The sequence below is a fragment of the Arachis hypogaea genome, chromosome 16 (genome assembly GCF_003086295.3).
Source record: "Arachis hypogaea cultivar Tifrunner chromosome 16, arahy.Tifrunner.gnm2.J5K5, whole genome shotgun sequence".
Lineage (NCBI taxonomy): Eukaryota > Viridiplantae > Streptophyta > Magnoliopsida > Fabales > Fabaceae > Arachis > Arachis hypogaea.
In genome coordinates this window covers 52,094,870-52,110,756 of record NC_092051.1, presented here as the reverse complement: position 1 = coordinate 52,110,756, position 15,887 = coordinate 52,094,870, and the positions used below count along the sequence as shown (strand labels likewise).

The following is a 15,887-nucleotide window of genomic DNA, read 5'->3' as shown; positions in this document are numbered from 1 at the left end:
AATTTTGAATCAAAACCATGAATGCATGCATGAATGATATGAATGTCAAGATGAACACCAAGAACACTTTGAATGTCAAGATGAACATCAAGAACATATTTTTGAAAAATTTTTTATGCAAAGAAAACATGTAAGACACCAAACTTAGAAATCTTTCATGTTTAGACTCTAAAAAACGAAAAATGCACATGTAAAACAAGAAAAGACACAAAACAAAAAATCATCAAGATCAAACAAGAAGACTTATCAAGAACAACTTGAAGATCATGAAGAACACTATGAATGCATGATATTTTCGAAAAATGCAAGATGCACATGCAAATGACACCAAACTTATGACATGACTCATGACTCAAACAAGAAACACAAAAAATGTTTTTGATTTTTATGATTTTCTAATTTTTTTGGATTTTTTCGAAAATTATATGAAAAAGAAAAAATAAGGATTCCAAAATTTTTAACATGAATTCCAGGAATCTTGCATTCATAGTCTAAAGCTTCAGTCCAGGAATTAGACATGGCTCACTAGCCAGCCAAGCTTTCAATGAAAGCTCCGGTCCAAAACACTAGACATGGCCAATGGCCAGCCAAGCTTCAGCATGTAATTCAGACATGACACGCCTGACATACTCATTCCCAAAGGCATTAGACATGGCTTTACAGCCAGCCAGGCTTCAACATGCTTCATGAAACACTAAAATTCATTCTTAAAAATTTTGAATAAAATTTTTAAAAACATTTTTATATAATTTTTTTTTCAAAAACAAAGGAGAAAATTTTGAAATATTTTTGAAAATTTTTTTGAAAAGAAAGCAAAAAGAAAATTACCTAATCTGAGCAACAAGATGAACCGTCAGTTGTCCAAACTCAAACAATCCCCGGCAACGGCGCCAAAAACTTGGTGCACGAAATTGTGATGTCCAGGCTCAAACAATCCCTGGCAACGTGAGCAACTTGGTACGCGCAATCGTGATTACACTTTGATTATGTAAAATTCATGGCTCTTTCTTTCCCTGGCAATGGCGCCAAGAACATGGTGCCAATACCATGGTTCACAACTTCGATACAACTAACCAGCAAGTGCACTGGGTCGTCTAAGTAATACCTTACGTGAGTAAGGGTCGAATCCCACGGAGATTGTTGGTATGAAGCAAGCTATGGTCACCTTGTAAATCTCAGTCAGGCAGATATAAATTGATAATGGTGTTTTCGAATAATAAATAATAGAATAGGGATAGAGGTACTTATGTAAATCATTGGTAGGAATTTCAGATAAGCGAATGGAGATGCTTTTCGTTCCTCTGAACCTCTGCTTTCCTGCTATCTTCATCCAATCAGTCTTACTCCTTTCCATGGTTGGCTTTATGTGATACATCACCACTGTCAATGGCTACTTTCGGTCATCTCTCGGGAAAATAATCCAATGCCCTGTCACGGCACGGCTAATCGTCTGGAGGCATCACCCTTGTCAATGGCTTCATCTTATCCTCTCAGTGAATAATATGCTCACGCACCCTATCACGGCACGGCTATTCATCTGTCGGTTCTCGATCATGCTGGAATAGGATTTACTATCCTTTTGCGTCTGTCACTAACGCCCTGCAATCGCAAGTTTGGAGCTCGTCACAGTCATTCATTCATTGAATCCTACTCGGAATACCACAGACAAGGTTTAGACCTTCCGGATTCTCTTGAATGCCGCCATCATTCTAGCTTACGCCACGAAGATTCTGGTTAGGAGATCTAAGAGATATTCATTCTAGCTTATTTCATGTAGAACGGAGGTGTTTGTCAGGCACGTGTTCATAGGGGAGAATGGTGATGAGCATCACACATAATCATCACCTTCATCACGTTCTTGGGTGCGAATTGATATCTTAGAAGCAAAATAAGATGAATTGAATAGAAAATAGTAGTACTTTGCATTAATCTTTGAGGAACAGCAGAGCTCCACACCTTAATCTATGGAGTGTAGAAACTCTACCGTTAAAAATACATAAGTGAAAGGTCCAGGTATGGCCGAGATGGCCAGCCCCCTAAAGCATGATCAATAGTCTCCTAAGATGAATAATGGATTAAAACTGAGACCAAAGATATCTAATACAATAGTAAAAGGTCCTATTTATAATAAACTAGCTACTAGGGTTTACATGAGTAAGTAATTGATGCATAAATCCACTTCCTGGGCCCACTCGGTATGTGTTTGGGCTGAGCTTGAGTGTTGCACGTGTAGAGGTCCTTCTTGGATTTGAACGCCAGCTTTTGTGCCAGTTTGGGCGTTCAACTCTGGTTTTGGCTCCTTTTCTGGCGCTGGACGCCAGATTTGGGTAGAAAGCTGGCGTTGAACGCCAGTTTACGTCGTCTATTCTTGGCCAAAGTATGGACTATTATATATTGCTAAAAATCCCTGGATGTCTACTTTCCAACGCAATTGGAAGCGCGCCATTTCAAGTTCTGTAGCTCCAGAAAATTCACTTTGAGTGCAGGGAGGTCAGAATCCAACAGCATCAGCAGTCCTTCTTCAAGTCCCTCAATTTCAGTCAGAAAATACCTGAAATCACAGAAAAACACACAAACTCATAGTAAAGTCCAGAAATGTGAATTTAACATAAAAACTAATGAAAACATCCCTAAAAGTAACTAGATCCTACTAAAAACATACTAAAAACAACGTCAAAAAGCGTATAAATTATCCGCTCATCATTATCCTTTACTAAGTAAGGGAAAGTCAAACAAGCTGGAATGCCAGATCTGTTCACAAGTTGCAACCCACTTAATTCAAAGGGATTGGCGTTGGTTACAGGATAGCAATCCAACATTTAACCCAATTACCAATTTTTCTTTCAATCCTTCCAACTCAAGAGTCCTTTTAATCAACTACCCATCAAGTAAGGAAACTACTCATGCATTGTAAATAAAGAATCCATAGCACATAAAAGGGAATTAAAAGAAGACATGATTATTGGAATTGAAATTAAATTAAAAAGAAATAATCCTTGCATTAAATAATCATAAAAGTATCTAAATGACAAAATTGAACAAAGCAAAGGACATGGAAGAATGAACCCAAGTTAAGAAAACAAACTAGAATGATGAAGTCTTGATGAGGAAAATAACTCTACTCAATGTTCCAATGCTAAGACCAATTGAAAATTAAAATTCTAAAAACCTCGAGAGAAAAACCTAAGAGAGTGAAAAACTAGATCTCAAACTGTCTCTGAATGAATGTGTTATTTGTTTCTGCATGTTCTCTGACTCTAGTTTGCTGTTCCGGGTCGAAAACTGGGCCGGAATAGGGTCCAAAATCGCCCCCAACGAATTCTGCAGATCGCACATGTCACGCAATCGCGTCATCCATGCGGACGCGTCATTCGCGCTTTTCCTCGCCACGCGTTCGCGTCGTCCACGCTACCGCGTCGCCAGAGCTTTTCCAATCCGCGCGGCCGCGTGAGCCATGCGACCGCGTCACTTCTCGCTGGTTATCTCCTCAAATTCTTGTGTTTCTTCCATTTTTGCTAGCTTCTTTTCCAATCTCTAACTCATTTATGCCCTGTAAAGTCTGAAACACTCAACACACAGATCACGGCATCGAATGGAATAAAGGAGAATTAAAAATAAATAATTAAAGTCTCTAGGAAGCAGTTTTCAAACACATAATAAATTCAGGAAGGAAATCTAAATGCATGATAATTTAATGAATAAGTGGGTAAGGATCATGATAAAACCACACAATTAAACACAATATAAATCATAAAATAGTGGTTTATCAACCTCTCCACACTTAAACATTAGCATGTCCTCATGCTTAATTGAAGGAGATAAGGAAATAAGTATGAACATGTAGAAACTCATGAAATGCAATGCAAACCTATATATATATATAAATGCAACTATATGATTCTTGTCCACTTGATCAAAAGTAAATAAGCTCTTCAAAACAATTACAAATCAAATTCCACTAATTTTATCATTACACAATAAAACAGAGAAAAGTGCAAGATAGCTCATGAAAGCAGGGAACTTGAAAATTCAAGTATTGAACCCTCACTGATAATGTATGTACGCTCTAATCTCTAGTGTATAGGGTGGTCACTCTATCCTTTTCTAATCATGCTTTCTAACTTTTGTTCTTTTCCTAACCAATCAACAATAGTTAATACACCAATGCAAACATCATGAGGTCTTTCCAAGGTTGTAATGGGGCTAAGGTATAGGTGGGGGTGTATATTTGGTCAAGTGAGCTAATAAATTGAATCTTTAATTAACCCAAGCTCTAACATAACTTGTATACACTTAATGTCATCTTTAAAGTTCATACCTAGCTACCCAGAATTCTCACTTTTGTATAATTTCCATACTCATGTACCAAATTTTTCTTTAATTTTTATCACATGTGCATTGATCTTTTATTAAACTTAATATTGGGGTAATTTTGTCCCCTTATTTATTGATTTTTCATATTTTTTTTTGAATAAATAAAGCTTATCAATGCACATAGATTTTTTTCATTCTTATATTTTCACATGAGTAGGTATCCAAATTCCCCTTAAATTTTTATGACACATTCTCTTAACAACTTTTGTTCCCACAATTTCCCATACTTAACTAGCACACACAATTCTATCTTAAGCTAACCAAAGATTCAAATTGGGGTATACAATTGTTTTTCGGCTTAAGGTTAGTAATGTGGTAAAATATCGAACAAATGGGAATTAAAGGCTCAAAGTGGTTAACAAAGGTAATTGAAAAGGGTAGGCTTAATTTGGATGAGTGAGTTTAAACAAATAATGGCCTCATTCATGTGCAAGCATGCAAATATAATAACTATTGGACATATAAGATAAAACAAAATATAGATTACAATCATAGAGAAGTAAACACACAAGAATGAAATAATTATGGTTAAATAATGTAACCATTCATAAAGGCTCAAATCTTTCACAGGTTGTGTGTTCTTTAACTCAAATATCATGTTCCAAATACAACTCAAGCAAATTTATCATAAGAATTTTCGAAAAATTAGTGAAATTTTGTTCTAAAGATAGATTTTTAAAAGAAACTTATTGTCTTTTCAATCAAGTAGAACATGCATGCAACTATCCTAACCTATGCAATTTATTCTATTCTATAAAGAAAAGAAAATCTAACTAAAATATCCTAATTATTGGTGCTAGAGAAGAGAAATTACCTTCGGAAGTCAGGTACTGACCGACCTCCCCACACTTAAGGCTTTGCACCATCCTCGGTGCCATCTGTCAGGAACAGGGGTGGGCTGGTAGCAGTATCTCCACAGTCGGGGCCGTCATGGCTCCCTGTGCTGGTAAAGAAAGTGGAGTCCGGGGTGTCTGAGTCTCTGAAGTGTCCCTTGAGTAGCTCCTTGAGGTGTTTGAATCGGCGCTCGTTACGGCGCTCTCTCATCTTTGCTTTCTGTTCTTGCCGGTCAAACCGTTCGATTATCTGCTGGAGCAATTTCTCAGTTGTAGATGCTTGTGGTGTTGAAGAAGGATTATCTTCAACTGGAGCAGTAGGAAGGCTTGTAGTGGCTGCTAAGAGTCTGAGGTATTTCCCGTTAGGGACATACTGATCATCCCGTGGAAGCATGGCTTTGGTGTCCCCAGCTCTATAGGAGACTCCGGCTGCTGAGACAAGATCTGAGACCAAGGCGGGGAAAGGTAGGTTGCCCGCAATTTGTACGTGTACCATAGCATTCCGGATATGTCTTGAGAGATTCATAGGTTGGTCTGTAAGGATGCACCATAGTAGAACAGCCATGTCCGCAGTGAAGGAGGACTCATGAGTGCTCGGAAAGACGTAATGGAACATGATCTGCGCCCATACGCGAGCCTCCAAGGTAAGTGCTGAAGCCAAGATTCCCTTAGGGCGGGTACGGTGGTATCCGTAGATCCAACGGCTGCCAGGTAGTGTGATGACTCCGAGAATGGAGTCCCAGTTGAATTGGTATCTCTGGCGCTGAAGGGTGGCTTCTTGAAAAGCGTCCATTTCTGCTGGAATAGGGGGAAGACTCAGAGCTTGCTGAATGGCCTCTTCTGTGATGGGGACTTGCTTCTGCCGGACATAAACAGACTGCAGGGTCGGCATGTAGAAGTTAGAGTAGAACTCAACTACCCAAGAAAGGTTGACCTGCCTCGGCTGTCTCCGTAGGAAACCCCATTGTCTTTGCTCAATTTGCGGCTCAACAAAGGTGGCAATATTGGACGGGAGGATAAGAAGGTATTCATTGTTATAGTTCCTTTCTGCCGGGATAGGGAACATCTGCTCACAGTAGCGATTGGAAAATCGCGTAGCGTCCTTTGCTGGAAAGGCTTTCTCCTTTTTCGTCAACCTTTATTATCCTCTTAATTATTTTTGTTGAGGGCTTGACTGCGGTGGCAGAAGGCTTTGCCACTAATGCTCTTTTAGTTCCTCTTCTTGCTGGTGGTCTGGAAGTTGCTTTCTCCTTTCCTTTCTTGGTGGCCATCCTGAAAGAAGGGGAGAGAAAGAAAATTAAATTTAAAGGGATATACAGCAAGGAAGGAAACGGAAAAGAGGGTGAATGATGCACAGCAAAATGTAGATGACATTAACACATGCTCTCGAGTACATATGAAAAGCCATCAATGGAAAGTAGCTAGTGCAGATAAAAACAAGTGAATGCAAGGTGTTTATTGGCATGCTGGCAAAGGGCATGAGTAGCATAGACCAAGCATTACTTCGTAATAAACCATTACGTTTGTATTGACAATTGTATTCAATTAATAAAATAATAAGGGAAAGTTGTGAAAAGTAAGTATTGAATAGTATAGCAACATAGAGAAGTGCATAATGCCACATGAGCTTTTTCACAAACACATAGCATGCATGGTAAATAGGGTATAGAAAATATGAAGATGAACATGCAAGCAATCCCTTAAATAGGAGAAAAATAATTGTCAAACAATTTGCAATAATCCACAAGCATATAATGAGGGATGATGACTCAAAAATTTTCTAGTACCATGTAAAAAGGGAAAGAAGAAAATAAAATACAAAAGTGAAAAGAAAAAAAGAAAGAAAAAGAAAATAAAAATGTATATAATATAATAAGAATGATGAAAAAGAGAAGAAGGAAGAAGAAGGTAAAACCTTGTTAATGGTGGTGAGAGGGATAGAGAGTGAAAGGTGAGATAGAAAGGGGAAGGGGGAAGGAAGAAATAAGGAGGGAAAAGAAAATTAGGATTTGAAAGAGAGAAAGATAAGATAATTGGCAATTTAGGTTGAGCTGTGCGGCGCATGCGACGCGGCCGCATGGGGCACGCGTTCGCGTGGGTGCGCGTCAGGTAGGGGGACGCGATCGCGTCGGTCACGCGGTCGCGTGACCCATGTTACGCTGCTGGCGCGAGTGCAGCCTCACTCCAGCACAACTCTCTGTTCGATTTATTTTAATTGCCAAATTGGGGTGACGCGATCGCGTGGCTCATGCGATCGCATGAGGGTGCATCAGGAAATAGATGACGCGGCCGCGTCGGCGACGCGGTCGCGTGATAAGGATTGTGCTTCCAGCACTAATCCAGCACCACTCTCGCACAATATGTCATTGTGCACCCTTTGACATCGAAAATTCAGGGCACGCGGCCGCATGGGGCACGCGGTCGCATGGGGGGCCATGATTCCCATGCGACGCGAACGCGTCAGGGACACGGTCGCGTGGGCCGAGTTGTGCCATTGGCACGCCTCCAGCCATGCTCCAGCCGAACTCTCTGTTCATTTATTTTTTTTCTCCACCCCCTCTACGACGCGGACGCGTCGCTGATGCGATCGCGTCGCGTGGCGAAATTTTTTTTTTTAAAGAAATATAAAGACATGTAAATGAAAGAGCACGAAAGCACTAATAAAGAGAAGAGTTATTAAAGAAGAAAAACTAAAAGTGAAGAAAAGAACGATCATACCGCGGTGGGTTGTCTCCCACCAAGCACTTTGCTTTAACGTCCGTAAGTTGGACGCTCCACTAGCTCAATCTGCTGCGATGTGGGGATCTTCCAAGCGGAAGATCTCCAGCTCTTTATTTTTCTGCACCTTCTCACCATGGTACAGCTTCAGGCGTTGTCCATTAACCTTAATAAGTTCAGAGCTTGAAGGATGGCTTAGGTGATAAACTCCGTACGGTTCAGCCTTCTCTACTCTGTATGGACCTTCCCATTTTGATCTCAACTTACCGGGCATGAGCCTTAGTCGAGATTTGTAAAGGAGGACAGAATCTCCAGGTTGAAACTCTTTCTTCTTGATGTTTGATCATGCACAGCTTTCATCTTTTTCTTGTATATTCTGGAGTTCTCATAAGCTTCTAGGCGAAGGTTCTCCAGTTCTTGCAGTTGCAACTTCCTTTCAGCTCCGGCATTCTCAATTCCCATGTTGCACTCCTTAACTGCCCAGAAGGCTCTGTGTTCTATTTCAACTGGGAGATGACAAGCTTTTCCATAAACCAAGCGGAAGGGACTCATCCCAATGGGTGTCTTGTATGCTGTTCTATATGCCCATAGTGCATCTTGTAGCCTGGTGCTCCAGTCTTTTCTATGAGGCTTTACTATCTTTTGCAAGATACGCTTGATTTCTCTATTTGACACCTCGGCTTGCCCATTAGTTTGGGGATGGTAAGCGGTTGCAACTTTATGGATTATCCCATGCTTCTTCATCAATCCTGTTAGTCTCCTGTTACGAAAATAGGTGCCTTGATCGCTCACGATCGCTCGTGGTGATCCAAAGCGACATATAATATGGTTTCTTATAAAGGAAACAACAGTGTTAGCATCATCAGTGCGGGTAGAAATTGCTTCCACCCATTTGGAAACATAATCCACAGCTAACAATATATAAAAATATCCATTAGAATTTGGAAATGGACCCATGAAGTCAATGCCCCAAACATCAAAAATTTCACAGAAAAGCATATATTGTTGAGGCATCTCATCCCTCCTGGATATATTACCAAATTTCTGGCATGGGGGGCAGGATTTACAAAATTCAGCAGCGTCTCTAAAAAGAGTAGGCCACCAGAATCCGCAGTCTAAGATCTTTCTAGCTGTTCTTTGAGGGCCAAAATGTCCTCCACTCTCAGATGAGTGACAGGCCTCTAAAATGGACTGGAATTCTGATTGAGGCACACAACGTCTAATTATCTGGTCAGCGCCACATCTCCATAAATATGGGTCATCCCATATATAATATTTAGACTCGCTTTTCAGCTTGTCTCTTTGATGTTTAGAAAAATGTGGAGGAAATGTGCGGCTAACTAAATAATTAGCAACAGGTGCATACCAAGGGGTTACCTCAGATACTGCTTGTAGGTTGTCAAAAGGAAAATTATCATCTATAGGAGTAGAATCATCCTTAATATGTTCATTGCGACTCAAGTGGTCTGCTACTAAATTCTGATTACCACTCCTATCCTTTATTTCTAAATCAAATTCTTGTAACAGTAGTATCCAACGTATAAGTCTTGGTTTGGATTCCTTTTTAGCTAATAGATACTTTAGAGCTGCATGGTCCGAATACACTACTACTCTAGTACAAAGTAAATAAGCCCGGAATTTATCCAGAGCAAAAATAATAGCAAGGAGCTCTTTCTCAGTAGTAGTATAATTGGACTGGGCAGTGTCTAAAGTCTTAGACGCATAGGCAATAACAAAAGGATCCTTACCTTCACGCTGAGCCAGCGCTGCTCCTACTGCATGGTTGGAAGCATCGCACATGATTTCAAACGGCTGACTCCAGTCTGGTCCTCTCACAATTGGGGCTTGAGTTAGAGCAGTCTTCAGCTTATCAAACGCTTGTTTGCAATCCTCACTGAACTCGAACTCAATATCCTTCTACAGTAATCTGGATAAGGGAAGTGCGACCTTACTAAAGTCCTTAATAAATCTCCAGTAGAAACCTGCATGGCCAAGGAACGAACGGACTTTCCTCACAGAAGAGGGGTAAGGCAAACTAGAAATAACATTTATCTTTGCTGGGTCTACAGAAATGCCATTATTAGATACCACATGTCCTAATACAATCCCTTGTTTTACCATAAAGTGGCATTTTTCGAAATTCAATACAAGGTTTGTATTAACACATCTATCTAATACTCGAGATAATCCATCTAAGCAAAGGCTAAAAGAATCACCATAAACGCTAAAATCGTCCATAAAAACTTCCATACAGTCCTCAATAAGATCAGAGAAAAGACTCATCATGCATCTTTGGAAGGTAGCTGGTGCATTGCACAAGCCAAAGGGCATTCTCTTATAAGCATAGGTCCCAAAAGGACATGTAAAAGTAGTCTTTTCCTGATCCTCAGGAGCTATATGAATCTGGAAATAACCTGTGTAACCATCTAAAAAGCAATAATGTGACTTACCTGACAGGCGATCCAGCATTTGATCAATGAATGGAAGTGGGTAGTGATCCTTATGGGTAGCTTGGTTGAGACGCCTGTAATCAATGCAGACTCTCCAAGCATTCTGAACTCTAGTTGCTATGAGCTCTCCATGCTCACTCTTCACTGTAGTGACTCCAGATTTCTTGGGCACCACTTGTACTGAGCTTACCCATTCACTGTCTGAAATGGGATATATGATACCTAATTCTAATAATCTGGTCACTTCCTTTTTGACGACTTCCAAGATGGTGGGATTCAATCTTCTTTGGGGTTGACGGACAGGTCTTGCTCCCTCTTCTAGAAATATTCTGTGCTCGCATACTTGAGGGTTGATTCCTATTATGTCTACCAAACTCCACCCAATTGCCTTCTTATGCTTCCTCAGTACGTCAAGTAACTGCTCTTCTTGTTGAGAAGTCAGTTCCCTTGCAATAATAACCGGAAGCTTTTGTTCATCCTCAAGATAAGCATATTTGAGATGTGGGGGGAGAGGTTTCAATTCTAACTTTTGATCATGAGCGGGCTCTGGATTATCTGGGGCTTGTGAATATGGCGAAGTGCTCCCATTGTCAGTTAAGAGGGTCCCCACACTGGGACCTTGTCCAGTGTGCCTCTCTTCAAACTCTTCCTTTTGAACTTCAGCCACACTTTCGTCTATGACATCACACTGGAAGATAAAACGATCTTCTGGGGGGTTGTCAATGACTCCATTCATATTGAAGATTACTATGCGGCCATCTATTTGAAAGGAGTATGTTCCTGAAGAAGCATCCAATTTGAATTTTGATGTCTTCAGGAATGGTCTTCCAAGTAGGATTGATGATGGCTTATCTGAATCATTGTGGGGCATCTCCAAGATATAAAAATTAGTGAGAAATGTGAGCCCTTTAATATTCACCAAAACATCTTCAGCAACTCCAGCCACTGTAATAATGCTTTTATCTGCTAACACAAAACGAGCTGTCGACCTTTTTAAGGGAGGGAGTCTCAAAACATCATATATAGACAAAGGCATTATACTGACTCATGCTCCTAAATCACACATGCAATCATAAATTACTACACCACCAATAGTACAACTAACTGTGCAAGGACCTGGATCACTACATTTTTCAGGTAATCCTCCCATTAAAGCAGATATAGAACTACCTAAAGGAATAGTTTCTAATTCATTAATTTTGTCTTTATGGATACATAAGTCTTTTAGAAACTTTGCATATTTAGGTACCTGCTGAATAACATCAAAAAGGGGAACAGTTACCTCAACCTTTTTGAATATCTCTACCATTTTAGGATCGGGTTCCAGCTGCTTCCTGGGCTTTCTTGCAAGTTGTGGAAATGGAATAGGAGTGGTGTTTTCTGTGGTGCATGCGCTTTTTGGTGCTTCCTCCTGTGGTTGAGCTATTTCTTCTTCAGCTATGTCCTGTATATCCTCTTCCTCTTCAACATCTTCGATTTCTACCACCTCTTCAGCTGAGGCGTATTTTGGTGAGCTTGGTTCCTCCTGAATCCTCTCCTGCAGTGTAGTTCCGGACCTCAGGGTGATAGCATTAATGCCTCCCTTTGGATTGGATAATGGTTGAGAGGGGATTCCAGTGGTGCTTGAAGGTTGGTTACTGGAATTTTGTGCTGATCCAAGCTGTGTCATAAAAGCTTGCAGAGTAGAGGTGAGACCATTTAGACCGGCGTTAATACTATTCATGATGTTGTTTTCCATGGTCTGTTGTCTTTTCTCAAGAGATTGTAGTAGATCTTCATTAGAAGATAACGAAGAATGAGTAAATTGAGAGGTCTGCTGCTGATTGTTCTGTGGTCCTTGGTTCTGCCTCAGGTGAGGTGCTCTGTAAGGTTAATTTTGCTACCTGTTGTTGTTATTGTTCCACCTCTGATTTCCCTGATTATCTCTGCCTCCTCTGTTATTGTTGTCCCTCCAATTCTGGTTTGAATTGTCCTGCCATCCATGGTTATTATTTTCACTTTGATTGTACCCTTGGTTGGGGCGGTCATAGAAGTTGTGAGTGGATGCCACCATGTTGTTTTCTTGTTGGAGCTGCGGGCATTCATCGGTGTAATGGCTATAATCAGCACAGATTCCGCAAATTCTTTGTGGGACTAGTTGTTGGTTTTGCTGTGGTGGAGGAGGTTGAGCTTGCTAAGCTTGTTGATTCAACTGCATTTGTTTTAGCAAGTTGGTCATTTCATAAATGCCTTGAGTTAGAGCAGCAGTCTCTCTGCTGGAAGATACTTCTGCAACAGCTTGTAAACGGCCTTGCTTTTGTCTGTGGTTCCTAGTGGATTCAGCTAAATCACTGATCAATTGCCAAGCTTCATCAGTGGTCTTGTACTTCTTCATAGACCCATTGCTGGCACTTTCCAGTATGGTCTTATCTTGGGGTCTCATACCCTGTGTAATATAGCTGAGTAGCATAATCTTGTCAATCATGTGGTGGGGGCATGCTTCCAGAAGATTATTGAAGCGCTCCCAGTATTCAAAGAGAGTCTCATTGTCATCCTGAACAATTATGGAGATATCCTTCCTTAGCTTATCAGTAACTTCAGATGGAAAGAATTTCTCCAGAAACTCCTTTCTGAGTGTATCCCAGTTGGATACATTTGCTAGAGGTTGAGTGTAGTACCACTCTCTTGCTTTTCCCTAAAGAGAAAACGGAAAAGCTTTCAACAAAATTGAAGTTTCATCAGTGCCATCACGTCTGACAGTAGAACAGGCTGCCTGGAAATCTCTCAAGTGCTTGATAGGCTCTTGAGCAGGTAGGCCATGAAACTTGGGCATCAAATTTAGCAGTGCGGGATTTATTTCAAAATCTGTAGCCACCGCCGGATGATGCGCTTGAAACGGTTGCATTGTAAAATCAGGGGCTCCTTCCTCCTGGATGGTAACTCTCCTAGCTACCATGTTTTCTGCGCGTAAAACAAGCGAATCAGTAGAACGGGGGCTGGTTTCTTCCTCAGATTCACTTTCAGATCCGCCCTCAGAGCGGGCTAACCGACGTTTTTCTCGCCTTATTCGTGAAATTGTCCTTTCAATTTCAGGATCGAATATTAGCAAGCGCGGATCAGGAAGTGAACGCGTCATTTGACGGAAGAAACATGCAGCTCATAGTAGAAAAATAAAATAAAATGCAAATAAGTAAATTCTAATTAATAAAATTAGCACTCTATTGCAACTCCCCGGCAACGGCGCCAAAAATTGATGAGACGCAGAAGCCGGTGAATTAAAAATTATTAAAGTGGTTACATTGCAAGTATAGTTCTTAACTCACCGAAAATCTGCCTATCAATTTAGAAATATGTCACAAAGAATTAAATTAAAAATTACTGGGAGTTTTAAGTCCCAGGTCGTCTCCCAACGAGTTGCAGAAAAGTGTGCTATCTTATTAATCAGATGTTCCAAGAAGTTGAGCTAAGTAAATTGGAATGTAAATTGAGGAAATTTAAATAATATGAATAAAAGCCTTGACTAGGAGTTAATTGGTTGGAATTTCTATCGTTGGTGGAGTGATTGTAAGATTAATTTATAATTAATGGTTGTTCTGTTTGGTTATCATTTACTAAGTAAGGAAAAGTCAAACAAGCTGGAATGCCAGATCTGTTCACAAGTTGCATCCCACTTAATTCAAAGGGATTGGCGTTGGTGACAAGATAGCAATCCAACATTTAACCCAATTACCAATTTTTCTTTCAATCCTTCCAACTCAAGAGTCCTTTTAATCAACTACCCATCAAGTAAGGAAACTACTCACGCATTGTAAATAAAGAATCCATAGCACATAAAAGGGAATTAAAAGAAGACATGATTATTGGAATTGAAATTAAATTAAAAAGAAATAATCCTTGCATTAAATAATCATAAAAGTATCTAAATGACAAAATTGAACAAAGCAAAGGACATGGAAGAATGAACCCAGGTTAAGAAAACAAACTAGAATGATGAAGTCTTGATGAGGAAAATAACTCTTCTCAATGTTCCAATGCTAAGACCAATTGAAAATTAAAATTCTAAAAACCTCGAGAGAAAAACCTAAGAGAGTGAAAAACTAGATCTCAAACTGTCTCTGTATGAATGTGTTATTTGTTTCAGCATGTTCTCTGACTCTAGTCTGCTGTTCCGGGCAGAAAACTGGGCCGGAATAGGGTCCAAAATCACCCCCAACGAATTCTGCAGATTATGCAGATCGCACATGTCACGCGATCGCATCATCCATGCGGACGCGTCATTCGCGCTTTTCCTCGCGACGCGTTCGCGTTGTCCACGCTACCGCGTCGCCAGAGCTTTTCCAATCCGCGTGAGCCATGCGGCCGCGTCGCTGCGATTTGCTCTCCTTCGCGCGGTCGCGTGAGCCATGCGACCGCGTCACTTCTCGCTGTTTATCTCCTCAAATTCTTGTGTTCCTTCCATTTTTGCTAGCTTTCTTTCCAATCTCTAACTCATTTATGCCCTGTAAAGTCTGAAACACTCAACACACAGATCACGACATCGAATGGAATAAAGGAGAATTAAAAATAAATAATTAAAGTCTCTAGGAAGCAGTTTTCAAACACGTAATAAATTCTAGAGGGAAATCTAAATGCATGCTAATTTAATGAATAAGTGGGTAAGGATCATGATAAAATCACACAATTAAACATAATATAAATCATAAAATAGTGGTTTATCACTAGGCTCTGTATCATCTGGGACTGGTGATAATGGTAAAGTTTTCTCATTATTTTCAGAAAGTGTCCCCACACTTGGGCCTTGCTCCATATACTTCTCTTCTAATTCTTCCTGGTGAACTTCAGCTACAGTTTCATTAATAATGTCACATTGGAAGATAGAATGATCTTCTGGAGGATGCTTCATAGCTTCATTTAAACTGAAACTCACTGTTCTGCCATCTATCTCAAAGGAGTAAGTTCCTGAGAATGCCTCCAGCTTGAACTTTGAAATCTTCAGGAATGGTCTTCCAAGCAGGATTGATGAACAGTTACCTCGACCTTTTTGAATAACATCAAAAAAGAGGAATAGTTACCTCGACCTTTTTGAATATTTCTACCATTTTGGGGTCAAGTTTCATCTGTTTTCTGGGCTTCCTTGCAAGTTGTGGAAATGGAATAGAAGGGGCACAATTTGTAGCTTCAGCATCCCTTGGTGCTTCATTCTGCGGCTGAGCTTCTTCTTCTTCAACTATGTCTTGTACGTCCTCTTCTTCTTCAGCTTCTTCTACTTCCACCACATTCTCTGTTGGCACATTTTCTTGTGGGCTTGGCTCCTCATGGTTTTTCTCCTGTAATGTGGTTCCGGACCTCAAAGTGATGGCGTTAATGCCACCTTTGGGATTAGGCAATGGTTGAGAAGGAATTCCATTAGAGCTTGTAGGTTGATGTGTGGAATTAAGCGAGGAATCCATCCGAGAGACGAGAGCTTGTAAAGTGGCAGTTAAGCCATTCAAACTAGAGTTCAGCTGAGCATGCATGTCTTGTTGTCCTTGTG

General features: G+C 40.4%; 1 non-coding gene across 1 annotated transcript; it reads left to right on the top strand.

The window, feature by feature from the left end:
* Positions 1–12,833: 12,833 nt before the first annotated feature.
* Positions 12,834–12,941, top strand: LOC112761793 (small nucleolar RNA R71). Its single transcript, XR_003182170.1, has one exon. It is a non-coding gene; the product is annotated as a small nucleolar RNA R71 (small nucleolar RNA).
* Positions 12,942–15,887: the final 2,946 nt, after the last annotated feature.